The 21,657-nt window shown below is 48.3% G+C and overlaps 1 pseudogene; it reads right to left on the bottom strand.

Moving 5' to 3' along the window:
• The window catches only part of LOC102471078 (vacuolar protein-sorting-associated protein 36-like), a 36,586-nt pseudogene extending 25,977 nt beyond the window's left edge, over positions 1 to 10,609 (bottom strand).
• Positions 10,610 to 21,657: the final 11,048 nt, after the last annotated feature.

Raw genomic sequence — 21,657 nt, 5'->3', positions numbered from 1 at the left:
CATCTCTTCCAAGTTATCTTGTTTTCATATAGTCGCTCATAGTATTCTCTAGTGATGTTTTGTATTTCTACTATGTGTGTTGTAATAGTGCCTGCTTCATCACGTATTTATCTGGTTTCTTTCTTTCTTCTTGATCAGTCTAGCAAATGGTGTGTCAATCTTTTTAATCTTTTCAAAGAATCAGCTTTGGCTTTCATTTATTTTCTGTGTGGTTTGTTTATTTTCTATTTCATTTATTTCTGCTCAAAACTTATTTATTTCACCTTGTATTTTGGGGGTTTGTTTGTTGTTGTTTTTCCAATTCCCTGAGGCATGATGTTAGGTTATCTATTTGCCATCTTTCTATCCTTTTCTTATGCACACTAATTGCTATGAATTTCCCTCTTATGATTGCTTTTGCTGAGTCCCAAAGAATATGGACAATTGTGTACTCATTATCATTTGTTTCCATACATTTTTTTGATTTTAGAATTAATTTCTTCAGTAGTGAAGAAGTCATTCAGAAGTAGATTGTTCAGTTTCCATGGGTTTGTGTATTTTGAGGAGGGGTTCTTGAAATTAATCTTGAGTTTAATTCCATCATGATCAGAGAAGATGCTGGATACAGTTTCTATGTATTTGAACCAGTAAAGGCTTGATTTATGTCCTAACATATGATCATTCTTTTAAAAGCTTCCATGCTGGGGTGAGAAAAATGTATATGTTGTGGACATATACATATAGAGTGGAATGTTCTATAGATATCTGTCAAGCCCATTCAATTTATAGTATCATTTAGGTCCTGTATCTATTTATTTTCTGCCTAGGAGATCTGTCTAAAGGAGATAATGGGGTGTTGATATCTCCAACAATTATAGTATTTCTCCCTATCTCTCCTTTTAGCTCCAGCAGTCTTTCCTTCACACATTTAGGTTCACCTGAGTTGTGTGCATAGATATTTATAAGCGTTATGTCTTCTTGCTGGATTACCCCACTTACTATTATACAATGCCCTTCTTTGTCTCTTACAGTCTTAGTCTTGAAATCTATTTTGTCTGAAATCAATATCGCTACTCCATCCCTTTTTTATTTCCATTTGTGTGGAATATCTTTTTCCAGAAACATCAGGACCATCTGCTGAAGGAGAGAAACTCACCAATGGAGTTTCCCTGCTCCACAGATGGGTTTTTGGATTCTTTTCCTGTTTCACACCCTCCACCATTGCCTTCATAATTTCCATTCGCTGGTACCGAAGAAACGTAGGGACCAGCTGCTTCTACAGTGCAGCTGTGACATTTCCCAGTGGAGTTCTTATGCTCCACAGGTGGGCTCTGGATACTTTTACTTTCTCACAGCTTCTATTGCCTTCCCAAATCAATCCCTTGGGGTATCAAAAAAATATAAGAACCAGATACAGCAAATAATTTAAGAAGAGTAGCTGAGAAATTCTTCATCAGTGTTCCTGAGCTCCACAGGTGGGCTTTTGGATTTTTTTCCTGTCTTGTCTTTGCCTTCCCAATTTTATCTACTGGTGCAGCAGAAATACAGGGTAAATTCCCCCATTGGGAATTTTCAGAATAGCTAGAATTTGAAGCCAGTGTCCCCTTTTTCCAAAGTTGGGCTTTTGAGTTACTTTCCTGACCTGCATCCTCCTCCTTGCCTTCCCAAGTTCTTTTCACTGGTTCAGCATTTAGGGACCAGCTCCTGAAAGAGAGCAACTGGAAAATTTTCTGCTGGTGTTCCCTTGCCACACTGGTGGACTTTTGGATTCTTTTTCTGCCCCACACCTTACACTATTGCTTTCCCAAATTCCATCATATGGTGCAGCAGAAACTCAGGGACCAGTTGCTGAAGTAGAGCAGCTAGAAAATTCTCTGCCACTGTTCTGCTCCACTGGTGGACTCCTGTAGCTTAGCATGATACTCTATGTCACCTTTAGGCCCTCCATGAAGGACAGCAGTCAAACCTGACATGTGCACTAACAGAACCCATGTGCACGGACTGTACAACCTCACACAAGTACTATGACACTAAAAGGGCCATTTTCACTTGGAGGTGAATGTGGCCAGATCCTTTGGGGCCAAACAGGCGCTTAGAATTCCAGACCTAGCACTCCAGTGCAGTCGTATACACAGCTGTCTCTCACAGAGTACAGAAGTACATACAGCACCTATTTATCTCTCTCCTTCAATTTGCCAGAAGGCATGTGCACACATCAGAAAGAGAGATGGAGACAGAGAGGGGATAAGGGGTAAGGAAATCGTCATGCTGCAATCCCTTCTTTTCTTTTCTCCTCGCTCCTCTCAGAATTTGGGGCATGCATTCATGCAATCACACATACATGCCTAGCATGCTTCTCACGCTGATATGGCTGGGCTAGAACCATCAGGTCAGCCAGGTGGGACTGGCCACCTAGACCACCAGGCCTTTATGTGGGACCATAGCACCTGTTTCTAAATAGCCTTGCTCAGAGGTCACCTTATAGTGAGTTGTTAAGGAATCTCATTCTGTCTATCCTAGAGTTTCAAAATCTCATAATAACCACTGTTCTACACGAGTATCACCTAGCTCAACCCCATGTTTTGCCAGGGTCCCATCCCTGCTTCCCCACCTGGACAGTCCAGCAGCAAAAGGTATATCATCCCAGGAGGGGATGGGAGACTCTGAGAAGGGGATACAGGAGGCCTTACACTCGCAGGGGTGGGCCTCTTCCTTCTGAAAGAAAGGGTCCCAAGGGCAAGTTACCTCTCAGCTGATTGTGTGTGAGGAGCTGGGATGCTCAGGTTCGAGGCCCCATCCCCTTCTGGTCCTACCACCTCTAACACCCCAGGCCTTGCCCTTCCCTGCACCTGAGGTCAGCTTCAGCTTCTCAAGCAGCACCCTACCCAGGCCAGTGTCTAAAGTGCAGGTCGCCCCTAAGGAAACCACTGCTCCTTCTGAGCCTCTCCCTTGGGATCTCCCCCAGCTCTAGTGGGACTTCCCCCCACCTGCCCAGGACCTTGCGACAGCCCCCAGTGGCAGCTCAGCCCCAGGCAAGGTCACCACACCCTGCCTGCACCAAGCTCCTGCCACCACAGTCACACTGTGATACTTCCAGTTGCTCCTGGGGCCACATCTCAGCCTATTTTAGTGCCCCCACACAACCAGCAAAGCAAGCCCCCAAAGCCCCCAGGAGGCCCCTCTGCAGAAAGTGGGGAAGGGCCCCCATAGACTCTGAGTTCTGTGGCACTGAAGGGGTCTTCCTCCCCCTCAGACTCCCCTTGTCTGCTCTCTCCAAGGTCCCTCAATGAGATGCTGGCGAAGGAGTCTTGGGCACCTCTAGGTATTGCAGGCTGCAAAGGTGTGACTCTGTGCCCCTGGGCCAAGCAGAGAACCCTGCAGAAGGCCTTGAGGTAGGAAGCTGAGAGCCCAGGCCTCCTCTGAAGCCCCCACCTGCACACTGAGCTCAGGACCCTCAGAGAGGAGCATAGGGTCCGCAGGATCCTGGAACACCCTCTCCCCGCTGCTGTGTGGAACCGCCTGTTTAGTCTCACTGGCCACTTGGAGGATGGCTTATAAGTGGGTCTAAGGGCACAGACAACAGGGTGACCCCCCACCAGCCACAGGCACAGGGCCAGGAGCTGTCAGTGGGCTGCAGGCAGTTGAGTTCTTTCAGTAATTCCCAGACCCCCAGGGCTGGGAGCAGGGCAGAGGGGCAGAGCTTTCCCTGGTAACTTCCCATGGGAACTGCTGGGTGAATTCAATACTGGATCTGCCATCTGGATGGGGTCCTCTTCTTGGGCTGCCACAGCTGCCTAAGTGCCAGCGCACTCTGCTGAGTCAGTTGCTCAAAGCGTTTTTGAAAAGCCAGTAAAGAATGCGCGCTCCCACAGAACATGCAAATGAGGGCGCGCATGCGCAGAACATGCAAAGAGTGCGCGCGTGCACAAAACATGCAGATGAGGCCCGCTTGCGCAGAACTTGCAAAGGCCCAGGCTACTTTGCTTTGAGAGAAACAGGTCCTTCAGGGGCATGAGATCAGTAAGGGCATGTACAAGACGTGGACTGAGAGGCACCGCCAGGGCTGTGGAGAGAGAGGAGCCCGTGCAAAAGATACAGGACCCATTGTGTGGTCCTGTATCTAGAGCTAAGGCTCTAGATCCGTCCGCCACACCCTCTTGCCCTCCAGGAGAAGGCTACTTTGCTTTGAGAGAAACAGGTCCTTCAGGGGCATGAGATCAGTAAGGGCATGTACAAGACGTGGACTGAGAGGCACCGCCAGGGCTGTGGAGAGAGAGGAGCCCGTGCAAAAGATACAGGACCCATTGTGTGGTCCTGTATCTAGAGCTAAGGCTCTAGATCCGTCCGCCACACCCTCTTGCCCTCCAGGAGACCCTGCAGCTGGCTGAGGGGGTTTGGCTTGAGTGTAATGAGCTCAGGGCTGGGTAGGGGTACTTCCTCAGCCACCATGTACCAGAGCTGTAGGGGCACTGTCAGGGAGGGTCGCAGCCCAGCAGAGGGGAGACTGCTGGGGAGCAGGTTCCTGGACAAGAAGCTCCTTCCCCAGGTGGCAGCTCTGAGGTCAGGCTTCTGTGTCCTCCTGCCCTCCTATGGGGTTGCTAGAGGGAGTGGCTAGAGCAGAGGGGCCCAGCTCCCCAGACCCTGCTGGGGTGGCAGCTGCAGAGGGCTGGGAATGCTGGGAAGGATTAGTCATCAGATGACCTCAACCCCACTGCCAGACAGTTCCCAGGAGAAGCACAAGTTGGGTCCTCCCAGAAGCCCATGTGAGTGTGCCAGATGTTTTCTGCTGAGTTCCGGGATCCCCCCACAGAAGGAATTATTCCTCCCAAATGTCAGAGGTGCTGAGGTTGAGAGACTCCACTTAGGCTGTAAGGTCAGCAGGGGAGGATGAGAGGTCCTGGCTGGTCTTTTCACCAAATAATAAGGGGTTAACACCTACTCACCTGGGATGGAGCCAATACCCAGTTGCAGAGTAAGGAATTGAAACTGTCTTTTGCTTAGATCAATATAGGTAGCAAAACAATCTCAGAAGAGTCTTCTAAATGCTCACTGGACACAAACTTAGGCTGTAAGGTCAGCAGGGGAGGATGAGAGGTCCTGGCTGGTCTTTTCACCAAATAATAAGGGGTTAACACCTACTCACCTGGGATGGAGCCAATACCCAGTTGCAGAGTAAGGAATTGAAACTGTCTTTTGCTTAGATCAATATAGGTAGCAAAACAATCTCAGAAGAGTCTTCTAAATGCTCACTGGACACAACCATTTCTTCCATCTTTTCTCTTTGATTGTAAAGATGTATTTGCAGAAATGTGTTAACCCAAAGTAGAAATATCCTATGACCACTTGAGACTAGAAAAAATATTTTAGAAAACTTTTTGTCAATGGGCTGGTAGGTGGTGTGGTGGTTAAGGGAGCTGAACTTCCATAGGGTGGATTGCTGGCCCCAGCCTGGCAGCTTGCTTTCTCACTTCCCTTCTCTCACGCTGTCCCTCTCTGATCAAAATTTCAATAAATAAATAAACAAACAAAGAAACAAATAAAGGTAAAAGAAAAATAACACTTTTGCCAAAATATGTACCAGAAAGTAAAGGTATTTGTTTTGATTTTTTAGTGTTTTACTTGTTAAGTGCAAACTGTATATATTACAGTGTGTAACATAATGTTAAAATATGTTTATATCGTTGAATGGCCAAAATCTAGGTATATCTATATACATATAAAATTTTCCTAATGTAACATATGTAAGTAACATATATGCAAATATAATATAGAAGTAATAATAAAGTGGAATATCCTATTTTAATTTTGCTTATCATAGAAACCTCCTTTTAGAGGTCAAAGCATCAGTAATGAAGAGTGGCAAAAAGCCATGTACTGGGGATCTGCAAACAGCCCAAGAAAGTAAAAACAAGTAAAACATGTACTCTTGTCAGACTTAAAAAAAAAAAGAAATCTAGCAGAGGTGGAAATGTTCCCTAACTCATTCTAATAAGCCAGAATTGCCCGGATACCAAAATTACGGGTAAGAAATAAAACTGTTAAAACTAACATGGACAAGGGAATGCCAATTACTGAAAAATTACTGAAACCATATCATATGACCCAGAAATTTCACTCTTACATATATGCCCATGACTATTAGAAACATGTTTAGACACAAATGTGTACACAAAGGTTCCTAACAACACACTAGCCAATACAGATAAACAAATAAAATGTCCATCAGTTAACTAGTGGATAAACAAGATGTGATATATCATTGCAGTAGAGTACTATTCATTCATACAACAACTATGATGTGGATAAATGTTAGAACATTCTGCCAAGTGTGAGAAAGAGAATCCAGACATAAAATGCCACATAATGTATGAGTGAATCGATATGAAATATTGGGAATAGGTCAATTTACACAGACACAGAAAAACGAGTGTTTCCCAGAGTGTAGGTGTGAGGACGGGATGACGACATGATGGTGTGGGGTCTCCTTCACGGCAGCAACAGTGTTTGGAACTAGGTAGAGGTGGTAGTTCACAACAGACTACTGAGTTGTACACTCTAAATGGTTCATTTAAAGTTATGTGAATTACAATTCATTATGAAAAATGAAAGTCAATGGAACAGCCTCTACAGCCTGTGGAGGAGGCTCCTGGGAAGTGAAGAGGTCTTGCCTATCTGAGGAGGGAGCAGGGGACAAGCAAGGGGTCAGATCAGCTCTCTCTCTAGAGCCCCCTGCTGTGCACCAGAGATCTGGAAGAATCTGGGTCCCGGGCAGCAGGGGGCACTGAGGGCATCACTGACGAGCAAGTACTACTGAGGTAACACAGGTTGCAAGTTTATTTGTCAAAATTCATTTCAACTTGATAATAAATAAAATTTCAAGGACCAGCAGTTAGCGTAATCGCTATGTCACTGGACTCCCATGTAGTCAACCGCAGTTTGTGTCCCAGACCCGGTTGATTGAACTCATGCTAGGTGCATTTGCGTGAGTGCCAGGAGGAGAAGGGATTGTGGCATGGCCATCCCCCCTGGGGCATGATTTCTCACTTTCTATCTCTCTGTCTCTCTCTGTCTTTCGGGCGAGTGCACACGCCCTGTAGCAAAAATCTCTCCAAAAAATAATAAATAAAAATATATAAAATTTCATAAAATGTCTATTGTCTATATGTACAACACAGAAAAATCAAAACAACTGCAAGTTAAAATGAACATGACTTAAAAATCATTTCAAATTGGTTATGATTATAAGTGAAAAATTAAAATGCACCATAGATTCTCTTTCATATAAACTCATAGGCCAATTTTTAATAGGTGACTAATATATATGATGATAATCTGTTAAAACTTTTAAATAAATTTAAGATCTCAAGTGATGGAATCCCATGGACACATACTTTCTAATACAGAGGCCATATGCATGACCCTGCTGTCCTTCTCTAAGCCCTTATGACTCCACATGGAAAACTAGAGTTTCAGTGAGGGGTATAGACTTTCACTGAGGCACAAACCATTCTTCATTTTGGCACTTTTAGCAAGTTAGATTTTTTTAAGCTTTTCAGGCATTTGTAGACAGAAAAATATTAGACAGCCTTAAGTAAAATGACATATTTTCCTCCATCCCCTATGTGGTTGGTCCTCTCAGCTCCCACAGAGCAGTCTCACCTGGGCCTTGATCACTGACAGGGCAGTGGGGAGGCAGGGCTGTCTCTCAGGGTGTTAGGTCACCATGTCACAGGGTATTCAGTTTATTCTTGGAATCCAGGGGGCACCCAGGTCCAGTTTATGAAAGTCTACAGGGATCAGAGCTGGGAGCTCCCACCTAGAGCTGAAGGTCCTGCCTGCTGCCTTCTGCTCAGGGCTCACACCTGGGACCTCCCACCTGGGCCCACTCAGTCCCACCCTCCCACAACTGACGTCCTTGGGCAAAGGGCACAGGTGATTTGATATGGGCAGGGAAGTGTCTGGGGGAGACCATGGACCCTGTTTTTTCCCCTTGTCTCTAGACTCAGAATCACCCTTTTTGTGGCGCTCCCATTTTTAGACTCCTCGGCCCAGTAAGTGCTGACTTATCCGCCCTCAGCTTTTGGGACCCCAGGTCAGAGGGTCGCCATCTCCTGCAATGGAAATAGTGACAAATAGGAGCAATTCTGTGCACTGGTACCGACAGTTACTAGGGACGGCCCCCAGATTCTCATCTATAAGAACAGCGATTGACCATCTGGGGTCACTTATTGATTCTCTGGCTCCAAGTCTGGAGCCTCAGCCTCCCTGACCATTTTAGGGCTCCAAGCTGAGGACAAGGCTGATGATCACTGTCAATCTTTTGATGACAACCTTGAAGCTCCCACAGAGCTCCAGGCCAGAGCTGAAGTGAGACAAGAACCTGCTGTCTTCTGAATGTCTTCAGAGCCCAGGGCACCTCTGCTCAGCACCCACCCAGGACCCAGTCAGTTGCCTTTTTTTCTCTGTTTGTTCTCAGTTTTGGATCTGAGATCCTCTCCAAAAAATTTCTCTAGAAAATATGTTGGCACCCTCTCAAATTCTTTCTGAAAAAGTAGCCAGCATTTTCAATAACACAGTGTGTAATTTCTTGAGTACAGCCAATTATTACCAAATGCCAGGGACAAGTGGCCTGGGGTCAGAGTTCAAGAGGTGCAATAGTTTGCAGTGATATCCAGAGTCAAATGCCGCAGGCCTGGCCTGGCCTCTTCACCCACAGATGCTCAGTCTCTCTGGGTTCCAGGGCTAGAAGGAACAGGTCACACTGGGGCCATCTGCTTTCTCTCAGTTTCTCTGCTTTGCTTGCAGAATCCTGTCTTCTGACCTTGTTCTCTTAGTGACCCCAGGGCCAAGTGCTGTTTATACCCATATTTCCTGTAAACCATAATTCTTCTCAGCCTATGGACCTGCACTTAGGGACCTGATTCAACCTACATTGCCTCCACAAGGCCCAAACATCAGATAAAGACACAGTGGTGGCTCAGACAGAAATGCAGGCCAGTTATTTCAGCCATGTCAGACCAGGATGCCAGCTCTGCAGAGATCCATCCACCCATGTGATAAGCCCCTTCCAAGTGCCCAGTTCCAGATCTTACATGTGCAGGATACACCAGACGGCAAGGCCCTGTGTCCTGGAAGCTGACATGGTCTAAAGAGAGACAGAGGCTGTACTTAAACATATCTACAAGAGTAACTCAAATTTCAGGAAAATAAAGAGAGGCCATTGTGGGGGGTGGAGATGGTAGACACAGAGTAGCTGACCAGGAAGATCCAAACGAGGCCAGCTGTTGCACATAAAATGAATGAGGAGGGGCTGAGAGTCAGGCAGGGCCAGATGGAGGTCCGGTATTGATATAATTGTCGACTATAGAGACCTGGATGAGGACTGAAGCAGGTGGGGTGGAGAAGGTGGTCAGGTGCGTGTGTCAGAGGCTGGTGGGGCTGAAGAAAGGGTGTGGGAGAGAGGAGCCCAGGCTGGGCTCTCAGGGATGCACAGAGTGTGGGTGAGCTGCAGCCACCTGAGATGATGTCAGTGACCCCATCTGTTTAAATGAGCACCACTTGGCAATCCAATAACCATTAATAAATAAGAATCGATATACTGGACAGTGTGCATATGGCACTCAAATACAAACCAGTGAGACCCTGGCTGAAGCAAAACTATTTAATAAAATATGACACTCTTTTACCATAAACATAAATAAATAAATATCCTCAATGAATCAAATTAGAAGGAATCTATCTCTATATAATAAAGGACAGATATAAAAAAACCTAGGGCTTATAGCATATGCAAAGGTGAAAGACCATAGTGTTTTACTCTAATGGAAAGAACAAGACAAGGACCCCTATTTTCATTACTTTTTCTCAGCAAAGTATTGGAAGATCTAACAGAGAAAGAGGGAAGAAATAGAGAAAAAGAAAAACAAAAAGAAATAGAAATAGGAAAAAAGTGAAGTAAAATGATATTTGCTTTCAGGTAAACGGTCACTGTAGAAACTACAAAAAATTAAAAACAAAAACCTTCTCCTCCATTCTCCTCTCAGGATCTTGGGCACGCACGCACACACGCCTGGCATGAGTTTTAAGCCACCAGGTCCAGGACGCGAACCGTGGTTGACTACATGGGAGTCCAGCCACATAGCCATTATGCTAACTGCTGGTCCCCACAAAAGTGGGTTTTGAAAAGTTTTCTTTTATCTAACATCAAAAGCACAGAAGAGAGAGAGAGAGAGAAGGAGAGAGAGAGAGAAGGAAGGAAGGAAGATAGATAAAAGGGAAGGAAGAAAGGACACATTTGCTGGAGTGGGAAGCATCTAAGTAGACACATATATGTGGCCTGACAACAGGTTCATCCAAAAATGTGAGACCCAAAGTGTGACAATCCTGCCATCCTCTGACATCCCACACATTTCAGTGTCTTGGAATATTTGTGCAGAGTGAATCATTCTGAAAAATCGCACCTCATAGAGAAAAAGCGCTAGATGTGTTTATTCTCAAGCAGGATCACCCACCTCACTCAGACTGACCACAGTCGCCTCAGTCCTGGCCCCTGAACAAGAAGTTGCTCAGATCTCACTTCCAAGCCCTCTGCATCTCACCTCCCTGCAGCCTCCTCAAAGTGGACAGTCATCATATTTCCCACGTGTCCTCCTAGTAACTCAGAAGTCCTCAATGGAAAAGGCTAGTTATTAACATCAGTGACCTCGGGGCAGAGCAGGGGCATGGCCTGTGGGTGTCCTGGACTGACAGTGAGCAGGCTCTCAGGCTGAACTACTGCCAGGATTTCCCCTGAGAGACTGAGCTCTGCACAGTGGGCAGCAGGGAGTACTGGGGGTCTCTCTCTGGCTGCACAAGGGGTGCTCACAGGTGGGACCTCCCCACACTCCCGGGGCAGGCCCATGAGATCTGAGCTCACTGATGCAGGCTCAGCAGCTTGACCTATGTGGGTGTAGTCCCAGAACTGCCTCCTCCCTGGTCTTGCACATATAGCTATGGCCAGCTCCCAGGAGCCAGGCCATGGCAACCGAATAGGGCAGAGGCTGCAGAATGGGAAGACGTCCTGCAGTCGGGGAAGGGCCATGGTAGTCTGAAGGCTGGGGATGTCATCTGTCTGTGGCCAGGTAGGCATGGGGCAGGTTGTCATCTCCTCCTCCTGCAGCCCCAGGACCATCCAGTACTACACAGTGATATCCACCAGCGAGCCAACCCAGACACCGCACCGACCCCAGAGGCTGCGTTCAGGGACACCAAGGCATCAGCCCATGTTGAAACAACAGTCCCCTGCACCTAGCCCTCACATAAGGCCCCCAAGGCCATCCTCACCACTGACCCTGATGCCACGAGCATCCACAGAGGAGTCTTCTCCACCACCCCCAGTGAGTAAGATTCTGTGCTAGGACCGGCCCCACCCACCCTGGAGCCAAACCCCCTCTGCTGCTCTCAGAGGCCCCAAACACTGCCCAGGGTCAAGCCCCCAGCATCCCTATGATCTCTGTGCTCCACTACCCCTGCTGTGCCTGGGAGCCAGAAAAATCTTTTTGTTACTTATTTCCTTATTTTTCTTTCTTTAGTATTTCATGTCACTCCTTTAATTTTCAGTAGTTCAGATAAAATTTAGTTTCTGTTCATTGCTTTGTATGCCCTATTTCCTCACTGGGGTATCGTCCCTTCCTTCCTGCTCTAAATATGAAAGTATGAAATGTAATGAGACAGTGTCCTGGGCCCCTCAGGAATACAGAGAAAGGCATACATGATGCTCCTTCTCTGCCCTGACTTCAAACACCTGTCTTTGATAACCTTGAGGCTCTGTCCAGGCATGAAGAACAGCAAGCTGAAAGTCACTCTAAAAGTGCTTTTCGATGTGTCCCTTTAATAGGGTGCAGTGGAGCCAGCAGGTGGCATGGTGGTTAAAACAGTGGACTCCAGGAAGACAACTATTGTTGGGGTCCTGAACAGGATGACTTTGCAAGTCCTCATGGTTCTCCAAAGCAGACACTGCCTGTCCCTGGCTGGAGACAGACCCTCCAACATTCCGGGGATATGTCCTCAGGTCCATCCTTTCTGAGCACACGTTTAATAGCACATGACCTGGGGCCAGGCTCTCCCACATCTGCCATAACCTCCAGAGCCCAGTGAGCACCTCTGTGAGCCAACAGGCACTGCATTCTGCATGTGTCATCCTTCTGGGTAGCTTCACTGAGTGCATCAGAGTGAACATTACCCCTTCCCTGCTTCTCGGATCTCACCCAGACAAGCAATTGAAGTGGTGTGGTCTGTTACCAGTACTCACGGCCACCAGGAACGGGGATAAAATGGTCCTCTGTGATGAGCAACACAACCTTGCCCGTGCTCTCAAGTGCCATGCTGCTGGCCATGGACACAGGCTCGGAGTTGAAGACCCTGTTCCTGACTGTTGCCCTCAGCCTGATCCCACACTACAACCCAGGACGCTTGCCTTCCCCTGGGAAAAACAGAACATAAGCTCAGACTAGACAGGTGAGGAAAAGATGCAGACTGTAGTGGTTGGCGATTGCCTGGGGCCCTATTTTAGGAACTGACATCAGGCTCAGGGTCCAACTCGAGACTCCTGGCCTGGAGAAACTGTGTCCTGTCAGGTGCTGGCAAACCTTGCCCCTCCAGGTCACAGGTCTGGGGAGCAGGCTGGGCTCTGAGTGCTTATGAGAGAGGCATTGGGAGCCTAAAGTCTTGCAGGGCCCTCTTGCAGGAAGTCTCACCTCCACTAGAGCCTGGTCCTCCTGGCAGAGAATAGATCTGGATTGGTGATATCACATACCTGGGATGGTGGTGGCAGCCTGAGCATGGGTTTTTCTGTGGAGGAGAACTGTGGTGAAACTCTCAGAAAAGCTCGCTCCTGAGGAAGTTTTCCTCAACCCGAGCCTTGCCCACCCCACAGTCCTTCTAGGTCTCCCACTCGCCCCTTGTCTGGAACTTCCCGCTCCTGTTCTCTGCCCTGCTCTGGCCACAGACCAGTACCTCTCAAAGAGGCAGCACTGAGTCCACATGGCTGGAAAGGAGCTGCCTGGGCCGAGCTTCATGTGTGGGAAAAACCTTCCTAGGTGGCCAGTCCTGCTCCCTCAGCTGGGTGCAAGGTCATAGGAGGGATGGTCAGGGCAGGGAATGTGACCCTCTGACACCAAGCTGCCAAGTGGGGCCTCCTTAGGTTTTAGACCATCCTGAGGAATGCTCTGATGGGACAGGGACCAACTGGTGTGAGAAGGATACCTTGCAACTCCAGGGCACAAAGTCCTCCCAGGGCCTTGATCTAAACCTTCAGGAGTAACCAGGGTCGCCCATGGTTCACAGTGTGCTCCCCTGCTATCTCACTCCCCGGGGACTAGTCAGCTTGGTGGTGACCTGAATTCCTTCATCCCCAGCCCCACCCCTGTGCTCCCTATCCCTGCCAACCCTGATCATGGGAGAGCAGTGCTGTGCAGGATCCACTGGGGCTCGCCTGCCACCTCACCCACAGCAGATGTCTCAGATTGGTCCTGGAGGCTCCGAGGAGTTTAAACCTTTGGGCACCTTAAGAGTCTCCCAGAGTGGCAGATCCTCATGGACCCACAGACAGGGGACTCTGCCTGCGATCCTGTGTCTCAAACTCTCTGTGCCCTCCAGTCTTTTGTTCCATCCCCTGTGACCCCTCTATCCCCTCACAGGGACACCAGGGCCTGCTGTGAGTCTTGGCACAGGGGTCTGAGCTCAGTCTGAGATCTGCTCTGGTCCTGTCCAGGCATCTCCTCATCCTGGATCTTCCCTGTGTTCAGTAGAAATGCCCAATCCCCAGTGTGACTGAGGCAAGGGGCACCTTGGGAGGCTGTCGGAAAATCTGGGTCCTGGACTAACTGCATTAGAGGGTCCATCTGTTCTGGCCCTCCCATCCCACACAGGCAGGAGAGACCATATTAGGGCCAGAAATCAACTCAGGGGTCTGCCGTAAGTATTATGCCAAGGATACTGGGCAAGACTTTTCTGATACATACACCTCTGTGCCATACACACACATGAGGCTCCTTCATGCATCCTATACACCAGGGCTTGAAGAGAGGCTTCCCTTGAGCACCAGCTCCATCAGCTCCACCATCCTTCCCATAGGCTGGTCTCCACTCAGCCCGTTCCCCATACTACAAGGATACTCAGATTCCCGCCATCCCTGGAGGGTCTGAGATTGCTCACAGGGCACAGGGTACCCTGGGGTAGGGTGCTCTCTCAGCTGGCATTTGGCCCCGCTCTTTTGCTGTTCCTCTGCAACCCCCACAGACCCAGACTTGCCCTTCCATCATAGCAGATCTAGGGTCTGCACATCCAGCACCTGCCCTGTCACCTACAGGAGACCTGGCCCAGCTCTTCCCCTGATACCACTGCCCTTCCCCCCTCCCACTGCTCCTAATAAATAGCTTCAGGAGCTGCTCTGGACTCAGCCTATCTGTGCAGATCCACACATGGGCTCCCATTGAGGTGTGCCAGAAAGGGAGCCATACATAAATAGAGGGAGTTGTAAGACCCATCAGGGGCTAGATGCTTAGGAGCAGGGTTTCCCCGTGCCTGCAGGGCCAGGTGACCTTCTGTGGGTCCATCTGACAGGTGATCCCCATGTGTCTCAACCTCAGCTCAGGAGGGACTAGTCTTGCAAGTGGTGTTTGGGAAACCCTGGGTGGGAGATGGTGTCAGAGCTGCACAAGGTGTGGGGTCACAGCAGGGCTCCTGCCACCCAAGACTGGTCAATGCCCTCTGAGCAGCCTGAGCAAGTAGAAGGGTTGCAGGAAGAGTCACCAACACCTCCCATTACCCCCTGAATGAAGACACAGACACAACTGCCTCTATAGGTCCTCATCCCCACCCTGGCCTTACTCTGCTCTGTCCAGTGGTCAGACCCACTGTCTGTGCTGACACTGGGACTACAGAGGGATGGCGATGCTGACCACAGCAGGAGAGGAGAAGTCATCAAATCTCAGATGAGGAAAGCACCCCAGAAACTGCCAATCCACAGGACCAGGCTTCCCCAATGGCCAATGCTCTTATTTCTGATGGAGTGTCATTTGTCAAAATGTGACTATGACACCTTTTGATCATCTCACTCCATTTTCTCCTCCACTTTGAAAGAGAATGAGGTAACAAACATTCACACCCACCAGATGGTGGCAAATCCCAGTACTCCATACTGGGCCAGCCTCATGATGGGTCTGCAGTATGGGTCCCTAAACAAGAGCAACCTCAGGCAGTTTGTCTGGGAGGCAATCCCAGAAATACCTGCAGGACTGGGAGGGGACATCTCAGGGAAAGGAGCCCAGGTGGGGCCTGACATCAATAGTTTCAACACTGGGGACACCTGGACTCTGTGCCAAACCACAAGGAGCTCAGGCATCTCCTTCTCCAGAGGGAAGGTGTTGCAGGGTTGGGTCCAGCACCCATGGTCAAGGGCTGGGAGTGTTTCCATGGGACCTCCCTCCCAGCACCTAGCATGCTGAAGACAGAGGCCGAGTCAGTTTAGGAAGGGTGACATGTCCCCTCAGAGGTAAGCTATGGATGCTGTGACTGGAAATGTGGCCAGAGTGTCATGAAATGTTGGGACCCAAGGAGATATGACAAGCTATGGCCCTGCAACCTCCATTTCTAGCAGCCTCAGAATCACTCATGCCCTCACCACATCTTCATAGTGCTATTTGCCTGTGACAGTTTCTAAAAACAAAATCATAAAAGCAGAAGCACTGAGGTACCAATGGATGGCATAAACATTACATTCCTGGACTCCCTCATAGTTGATTGCAGTTCAAGTACAGAACCTGATGGCTTAAAATCTCACTCCAAGTGCATGTCTATGCATGACCAAAACCCCAAGAAGAATTTGGAGGAGAAGGGATTGCAGTGTGGCCATCCCCCTTGGGTTGTGATTTCTCGCTTTTTATTGGTCTCTCTGTCTCTGGTGAGCCCATGCACCCTATAGAAAATCTCTCTCAAAATCAAAACAAAACAAAACAAAACAAAATAACAGAAGCATTGGGCCAGCATTTGGCATGGTGGTTAAGGTGCTATATTTCCATATGGTCAACTGTGGTTTGAGTCTCATACACAGTGTCTTGAAAATCATGCTGAGTACACGTGTGTGTGCTCAAAATTCCAAGAGAAGATCATAGGAGAACAGATAATGGTGTGATCATTCCCACTGGGGGACTATTTCTCACGTTGTCACTTTGCTTCTCTGTCTCTTCTTCCACAAGCACACAAGGCAAAAGACAAAAGGCAAAAGGCAAAAGGCAAAAGAAAAAAAAAAAGAAAAGGAAGAAAGAAAGAAAGAGCAAAAGATTTTGGGAAGATTAAGACCCAGTTGTATTTTGGGTTTGTGAAGGACCAGTGCTGCAGGAGTTATGGAGGAAACTGACATGGGGCATCCCCTGGCCTCCCCTGGCCTGTGTTTTTACAGGCACAGGAAACACAAGAACCTGAAAGGCCAGTGCTGCCATGCTGAGAATGAGGGAGAGGGAGATCTCTGTTGATTGAGAACACCTCACACACTCGTCCTCATGGCCTTGGAAGTGGCATCAAATCAGGTGGGCATGGGTGGGACCCATAGCCACCTGGCCTCAGACGGGGAGCTAATCTCAGCTTTGGGGTGAAAATGCTGAGGTTCTGAAGGCAAGCCTATCTGTGCCCCACACACAGCACAGGGGCATCTGCTACAGAAACCCCTCCCATCCCTCCCTGAGGCCCCAATTGAAGAAAAGACACATGAAAGCCCCCCAGTTGTGCTCAGGGCAATAAGGGGTGAGATAAGGTAGAGAAAGGAAGAGGGGTGAGAAGGATGGAGAAATGGCCACAAACTATAGACTGAGCTCAGGGTCAAATAAAAGGCCTTTTTGAGATACCCCAAGGCAGCTGCCACCTGTGAGCCTGTGTGGCTCCCTCCCTGGTGGCATTGTGTTGCCACTGGAAATTTCACACCAGAAAGGCCCCATGTCCAAATAGTTAACATCAAGCTACTCGGGGTGAGGATGAGGACACTGACCAGGACACGTGGTGATTCTCCCTGGACTACTTGTCGGGAACCTGGTCTAGTTGGAGCTAGGTTTCATGCTCTCAGGCAGCAAAGGTGGGGGAATGATGCCTCTTCTCTGGACGTGCCCAGAGAACCATCCATGCACGCATGCACACACGTAGCGCCCTGCGGAACATTGGCTCAATGCCCTACAGGCACTCCCTCCCAATTGGGAGGGGAAGGCACTGTTAGGTGGAGGAGGTTCTGCTCAGGAAGGGGAAAGGCACTGTCCAGGGTAATTAGGATACTTTCAGTGTCAAACAAATGCTCAAAGATGGAGAGGATAAAAATTGGTGAGTCAGCAGCTGGTGCGGAGTTAAGACAATGTATCCCACATGGTTCAGTCTGTGGTTCAAATCTAAGGCTCGGCTGCTTGAAAATCATGCTGGGCATATGGCATGCATGCCCCAAATCCTGAGATAAGACTAGAGGAGGGATTGCAGCAAGGCCATCCCCTCTGGTAGGTGATTTCTCAGTTTTCTCTCTCTTTTTCTGTAATGGGTGTATGCATCTTAAGCAGAATTTTTAAAAAAGAGTATGGTTAAAATGTAAGTACATTCCAAACTAATCTATAGATTCATTGAACTTGCTATTGACATTCCAACAATGCTTTTTGTACAATTAGGACAGGAACATTATGACATATTTTTCTGTTTTTCTACACAAGAATGTATCATGATTTCCTGACAACCAATTAGAAATATACTACCTAAAATTCACATAGAACAGCTAAAACTATATTATAAAAAAAGAACAAAGTGGAAGGTCTTATAATTCCTGATTTCAGATCACACTACGAAGCTACAATAATGAAAACAGAGTGATTCTGACATAAAGCCAGACGTGCATATAGGCAATGGAACTGAAAGCGCAGAGTAAATCCTTATGTTCAAATCGTTTTCAGCCTCACAGCTAAGACCATTCATTATGGAAAGGATGGTCTCTTTAAAAATAATGTTGAGAAAACTTGGTGTCAATACGTAAATTTGAGATGCTTAAAACTAAATATAGACCTCTAAGTGGAACATTAGGAAAACGGGTCACAACAGTGGATTTTGACAATCTTTCTTTTATCCAACATCAAAGACACAGGAAAAAAAAATAAGGAGGGAAAAATGATAGATAAGATGAAAGGAAGAAAGGACATATCTTCTGGACTGGAAAACACCTATGTAGACACACTAATGTGCCCTGACAACAGATTCATCCAAAAATGTGAGACCCAAATGTGAGAGGCCTGCCATCCCCTGACACCCCACACTATATAAAGTCTGAACATTTGTGCATACTGAAACATTGTGAGAACTCACCCCTCATCTAGAAACAGTGCTTGCTTTGTTTGCAAGCAGGATCACCCACCTCACTCACACACTGATCACAGTCACCTCAGTCCTCGCCCCTGAACAAGGAGCTGCTCAGATCTCATTTCTGAGCCCTCTGCATACTCACCTCCCTGCAGCCTCCTCAAAGTGGACAGTCACCATATTCTCCAAGAGTCCTCCTGGTAACTCAGAAGTCCTCCTTGGAAAAGGCTAGTTATTAACATCAGTGTCCTCATGGCAGAGCAGGGGGATGGCCTGTGGGTGTTCTGGAGTGACAGTGAGCAGGCTCTCAGGCTGAACTACTGCCCAAACTTCCCCTGAGATGGAGCTCTGTGCAGTAGGAAGCAGGGAGCACTTTGGGGCTCTCTCTGGCTGCACTGGGTGTGCCCACAGCTGGGCCGTCCCCACACTTCCAAGGCTGGCCCATGGGACCTGAGCTCACTGATGCAGGTTCAGCCCCTGGGCCTCTCTGGGTGTGGTCCCAGCACTGCCTCCTTCCTGATCCTGCACAGATCTTCATGGCTGTCCCCAGTCAACACATTTGAACAAAGAGCCCCTCCTGTGGCAGAGGGGAAGAAAAGACAGCCCAGTCATGTGGGAACCAGAGGCTGGGTCCACCCTGGCCTCCACTCCACTCCTCCTCTGTCCTCCTTCACAGCACACGTAGGACAGACTTTGGGGACACAGGCCAGGCCCCACCCTACTTCAGTCTCATGAATGAGACTCCTTAAAATCATCACCCTAGTCTCTACTCCTTATTCATATGTGTCTGTGTCTACAGGTTCCCTATCCCAGCTCACCCACTCTTCCTCTCTCATCTCCTGAAGGATCTGCCAGACTTACCTGCACTCTTACAATGACACCAGTGTTGGTGGCCAATCCATATACTGATAGTAGCAGAAGCCAGGGAGCCCTCCCCACTATCCTTGTGACATCACTCAGAATCCAGTAAGCAACCGGTCTCCAGGATGCAAAGCTGCTTCTCTAGATTTGAAGACACCTCACCAGTGCTGGTATTCTGCACATCTCTGGGCTCTAGCATGTGGATGAGGTCAACTATTACTGAACAGTTGGGCATAGCAGTGCTTCCCACAGTGACATAGGCAGAAGCAGGCATGGGACTAAAACCTTGCTGTTTTGTCAATTTTTTTTTTTCTGTTCTAAAGGATGGGTCAAACAAATGCAGGGAGGTGAGAAAAGATGCAATGCTCTGGTGTGAGGCTGTGTACTGCCTGTTAGTGGGATCTCACAGAGCTCTTAGTAGGCTCACAGAGCCCTTAGCAGTGCTCAAAAACACTTCCTCCCACATGGAGCACATTAAACTCAGGGTGAATGCTCACAGAGCACTTTCCTTCCTCTTGGAGCTCAGAGAGTGTGCAGCTGAGCTAAACCAAGCCAAGGCCATCAGGGCTCAGCAGACCAAACCAAGGCCATGCAGAGCAGAATTAACTCCTTTCACTCAATGGGCTGTATACAATAGTGGCTCACCGCCAAAACCAATCTGTAGCACACGCACATGCGCCTTATACTCAATGGTGTAAAACAGCATAGCCATACTTACTGAACAAGCAGACAAGTGCACCACAATGAAAAACATAAGATGTTGGGACCAGCAGGTTGCGTAATGGTTACAACACTGGACACCACATGGCTGACCTCAGTTTGAGTCCCAGACCTGGTGGCTTGCTCTCTCACTTTCTCTCCCTCTTTGTCTCCCCCCATCAAATTAAAATAAAATAAATGAATAAATAAAACTAAATTAATAATTCTCTTAAAACAAAAATGTAAGGTGTTTACTCAGTGGCTTTCAAACATGGTAAGATAGGAGGTGAGGGACCCAGACTAAACTAGTCTGACTCCAATTGCAATACATCTTGTCAATCACTTCATGGAGGACATTTATTTAAAACAGGGTTTTTGAACCTTGGCCCTAGTGATTGTTAGGTCCTGGTCATTCCTTGTGAGATTGTTGTTGTGTGCATTGCAGGATGCCGAGAAGCATCCTTCACTCTCCCACTCATCAGGTGACTGTAGCGCCCCAATTCTTGAACCTGACCCACCTCCAAAAAAAACTCCAGACATTGTAAAATATCCCAGTGGGGGCCAAATAGTCCAAGTTTGAATAGTAGTGTGTTAAAATTGCATGGTCTGGGACCAGCAAGTGGCATAGTGTTTGGGGAGTTGGATTCCCACATGGCGAACTGGGCTTCAAGTCCTGGACTGGCAGCTTGCTTTCTCATTTTTCCTTTCTATCTGTCACTGGTCAAATTGTACAACACAATAATAGTAATTCAAATTTAAAAAATAATTCTAAATAAAAAAAGAGCATTTCCTTAGTTATTGAAAAGTCTTTGATGGGGTTGGCAGGTGGCATTGTGTTTAAGGGAACTGTGGTCACTCCCACATAGGTGCCCACAGTTTGAATCATGGACCTAGGGCTTGCTCTCTCTCTATAGTTGAAATTGTAAAATGATAAAGAAGTCTTTTGAAAAAGAGTGTATAGTCTTATTTTAAAGAGAGATTTTTTGCTATATGGCGTGTGCTCACCAGCAAGAGAGAGACAGAAAGTGAGAGGTCATAGGGGGTGGTGGTGTGGGGGGAGGTCTGGCCATGCTGCAATCCCTTCTCTCTGGATTCTGGGCACTCACACATGCCAGATGTGATCTTGACGCCACCTGGTCCAGGCCTTGGACTGTGGTTGAAGACACCCAGCCTCGGCTTTCAGGCTTCAGGGAGCAGAAGGGTGCATCTGCAGCACCATCAAGTTGCACTGAGGGAGCACAAATACCCCACACACCCACCAACCGCCAAGGACTGCATGTCGCCTTGAACAAGGCAACTGGACATTGTGGCCAGGGAAACCCACATAGGCTAGACCGAGATCAGAATCGCCCTGTGCCTCCACCCGCCAAGGCCCACTTCTGACTGTCCCCAGGATGGAGGAGGCAGAATGAGAACAAGGGCTGGCCTGGAAGCAGCTGACGGGGTCCAGAATCCAGTGCAGGGCCAGGGACGCTGCATGGTGGTGGTGGGGCACAAGGCCATCCTGGAACGCTGACAGGCACCACTGGGGCTGGTGGGCAACAGGACATGTGGGGCCTGGGCGAGCCCGTGAGAGCAACACTCCACCGTGGGGACAGGACACAAGGTCGACTGCACCTGGGTGGTTCCGAAAGGATGGGAAGGTTAAGAAGTGGGGGAGGGAGGGGGTGGGAAGGTGCGGAAATCGGAAATCGGTGGGGCAGCAGGGCCATGGGCAGCTGGGAGAGCCCATGGGGCAAGGTTTATGGATCACACCTGGGGAAG

This window comes from Tupaia chinensis, unplaced genomic scaffold (genome assembly GCF_000334495.1).
Source record: "Tupaia chinensis unplaced genomic scaffold, TupChi_1.0 Scaffold000678_1, whole genome shotgun sequence".
Taxonomy (NCBI): domain Eukaryota; kingdom Metazoa; phylum Chordata; class Mammalia; order Scandentia; family Tupaiidae; genus Tupaia; species Tupaia belangeri.
This window is presented reverse-complemented; position numbering and strand designations above follow the sequence as displayed.